Source organism: Vigna radiata, chromosome 5 (assembly GCF_000741045.1).
Source record: "Vigna radiata var. radiata cultivar VC1973A chromosome 5, Vradiata_ver6, whole genome shotgun sequence".
Lineage (NCBI taxonomy): Eukaryota > Viridiplantae > Streptophyta > Magnoliopsida > Fabales > Fabaceae > Vigna > Vigna radiata.
This window is the reverse complement of record NC_028355.1, coordinates 37,115,664-37,119,605: the sequence shown is the minus strand read 5'-3', so window position 1 is coordinate 37,119,605 and position 3,942 is coordinate 37,115,664.

Sequence of the window (3,942 nt, the reverse complement as noted above, 5' to 3'; positions counted from 1 at the left end):
ATATATATATATATATATATATATATATATATATATATATATATATATATATATATATATATATATATATGAGTTTGCTAATTTACGTAAGGAGATTTTTTAGTTGGTATATTTTAGCAAAGTGTACTAAATTTTAGGTTACAAAAATGTCTCTGTTAAAAAAAGAAAACCAACTTTAAATCCAAGGGTATTTTAATAATTTTAAAACTTAATTTAAAATAAAAAATAAAAGGTAGTTATAAAAATCCTGATTGGTCCACATGTACGAGAGAAATTATTAGCTTTTATTTTATTTTTAATTTTAAAAAACAACTACCTTTTATTTTATTTTTTTATTTTAAAAAACAACTACCTTTTTAAAAATAGAATGGTTTAGGATTTATAGAATCAGTCTGGGTTTATAGAACTCAGGTTTATAAAACCCGTGTGTGGGTTAGAAAAACAATTACCTTTTATTTTATTTTTTATTTTAAAAAACAATCACCTTTTAAAAAATATATAATAAAAACTAATAACTTCTCTCCTACAACCAATGAAGATTTTTAATAATTACCTTTTATTTTTTTTTAAATTAAATTTTAAAATTATTAAAATATCAAATTTGGTTTTCTTTTTTAACATGAACATTTTTGTAACATAAAACTTGGTACACTTTCCTAAAATGTACCAACTGAAAAACTCTTTTACGTAAATTATATATTCATATTTAATATATATAGTTATATTTAATATAATTTTACGTAAATTATATTACTTATTTAATTATTTTATTAATTTATAGTTATATTTAAAATTATTTATAATTTTTATGAGTTTATAATTTAAATATATAATTTTAATTCTTAAAAAGTAATTTTTATAACTTTCTTAGATTTATTATAAATATTTCAGAAAATAAAATTACAAAGATGTATATCAGATACGACAATCCGATAATGGAATTATGGGGTGTCTATATCCTATAGATGATTGGATATGAAGTTCCTATATGTGCGTGTGTTTTTTTTTTCATCTTTAAGGTTTGTTTATTAATGTTTGTTACATGTTGCTTTATTAATATTATTTAACAGCATTTGTTTTATAAAAAAGTTAAATAAAACCAGTTAACTTAATTTTTATAATTATTAAATTTTGTTAATATAAATAATACATTTTAAATATTTAATTTTTATGATATAAAAAATACATATTTATTGTTATTTAAATTATTTGTAAGTTGATTGTATAATTTATAGTATTAGTTTATGATTTTATAATTTAATTATAAAATTTTAATTTATTGTATTAGTTTTTTATTTTGTTAAATTTTTTGTCTAAAATAAATTATTAATTTTTGTTTTATTTACTAAAAAAAGTTTGGTATTTAAAATTGATATGAAATTTTTTAATAATCTTTTAGATATTTTAAGTATTATTATGTTGGTGTTTTTTTTAAAGTTGATTACGTTATTAATAAGTTTATAAATGTATAATTTATTATATTAGTTTATGATTTTATAATTTAATTATAACTATTGAATTTATTGTATTAGTATTTTATTTTTTTTAATGATGTAAAAAATTATTCTGGTGTTTTATTTTTTAAGTTTATTACATTATTTTATTGATTTTATAATTTAATTATAAATGTTTAATTTATTCTTTTAGTTTTCCATTTTCTGAAAAGAATTATAAAATTTTTTAATCGATATGAAAAAATAAATTTGGTATGTAAAATCGATATGAAAATTTTAAATGAGTTTATTTAGGTAGTTTTAAAAAAATATTAAATATTAAACAAATATAAATATATAAATATATATATATATATATATATATATATATATATATATTATTAAATAGTAATAAGAGTAGGCCGTGTATTAAGAAAAAGGGGAATGAGCTATTATATTTTAAAAAACAAAACAGTTTTATGAGAAATATCAGAATAAGCTCAATTCATTTTTTTTCTTAAGTTTAATAGGTTTGGAGGTCTTTATATTTGCGGATTTATTTTAATTAGGTCCTCATATTCTAAAAGTGCTCAATTGATTTCTTGTTTTGGTAAAATTGAACCAATAATGTCCTTGTCGTTAAATAGCAAGGGGTGGCGTTAATTTTGTGGCGAGGTGGCATGCTGAGTTGTCTTTTAATTAACACGTGATAGTGTAAAATCTCGTTGTGTGGAAACCTTCTCCCCTTCCCCTTCCCCTTCCTCTCCCCTTCAACACCAACTCCAACTTGTGCCAATCTGTAATCCAGGAAGAAAGAGACCCTGGATCCATTGCTCCAAATTAAAAATCGATTAAGTAAACAGAAATTGCTCAAGGTCTTACACAACAACAAGCTGACATTTATTTTTTGGTAGAATAAAGAATGCCCCAGGATTGAAAAACCAAATATATTATTGAAAAATGGAAGCTTCCTCGACCATTTTGGCCACTAATCAAGCAGAGAACTAGCACTCAACAAAATAAAAACACGGAAAAAAAAAAACTCGGTCGGGAACCTTATGATTTCCGAGTAAAAAAAACCACACATAGCACCGATGCCACACACATTGCGCCCCGAAAGTCAAATGTTACTGCTAAGAGTAACGAGAGAAAGTAGACCCACATCATGAGGAAAACGATCTGGAGAATGAAGTGGTGATCTCATCTTTGGGTAGAAGCAATGTGTGTAACAATAAGAGTTGAACACTGTTATGAATTTCTGGGGCATTTTCTCAACAAACAAAATATAAACCCAAGGCAGAGAACTTTATGTGGTGTGTTGTGGCATGCGCATGAGGAAGGAATTACAGTGGCGAAATTCCCAGTTGGGAGAAGAAAAGGATCTATAAAGAGAGAGTGAAGAAGGAAAGACCTACCTAAAGTGAAATCTGGAATCAGAACCATGATGGGTACAATCAACAACGACAAAATAGCAACGAGTCTGAGTCTCAATGTTACAACAAAGGGAGAAAATAAAAATAGGTTTCTGGCTCGGAGAATCTAAGGTTGTTTTGCGTTGTGTGAGAGGTTGAGATCCCAGTTGGCAAGGGATTGCTCATCCTAATTCTTCCTCGCACTCTTGGACCCAACTAGTGCATCGGAGACCTTCGAGATCCCAGCGACAATGGTGGCCATCTTTTTCTTTGCGGCGGAGTCCACCACCACCGACGATACCTTGAGCCCGCTGAACAACACAGGAAGAACACAACATCAAGAAGAAACCCTAATTTGTTTTAAAACTTAAAATAAAATAAATAAAATAAATTCCACCAAGCGACACATCATAATTAATTGCTTGGTCAACATGCCATAATACACTAAAATTAACGTCGTCCACTAAAATTAACGGCAAGGGCTAGAGATTGCTACATTCCATTTCCTACTCAGTTTCTCCCTAATGTCCATCACCTTAATATTAGGGTTCTCTCTGATAGTTTTTTCCATCCTTTCACTTAGCCATTTGGTAGTTATCAACTTCACATTGAAATCTCTATTACACATGTGATCATCAATAACTTTTCTTAACTGCCAGGACTTGTCAAGACAAATATACGCACAATAAGCATACCATTTGCATTTACCATTGGCCCCCAAACATTTTACAGTAACCCTCTTCTTGTCATTCTTAATCAATTTTAAATTTCTGCCATTACTCAGTGCATATGTCCTAATTGCATCAGTGAATTCCTTTTTGTCAGTGAAATAAGTTCCAACTTCCCATTTATATTTGTAACGCCTCGGCAACTTACAAGGACTATTGACTGCCCCCACACATCAACACGAGGCTTTCTAGTGTGCTTTGTCCTCACTCACACACTTTCCGAGAAAACTTCCCGGAAGGTCACCCATCCCATAATTACTTTAGGCTAAGTACACTTAACCATGGAGTTCTTATGAGTTAGGCTACCGAAAAGCAAATGCATTTGTTGATATGAGTAGCCAAATCAATTCCTTTAAGCTATCCTTCAAC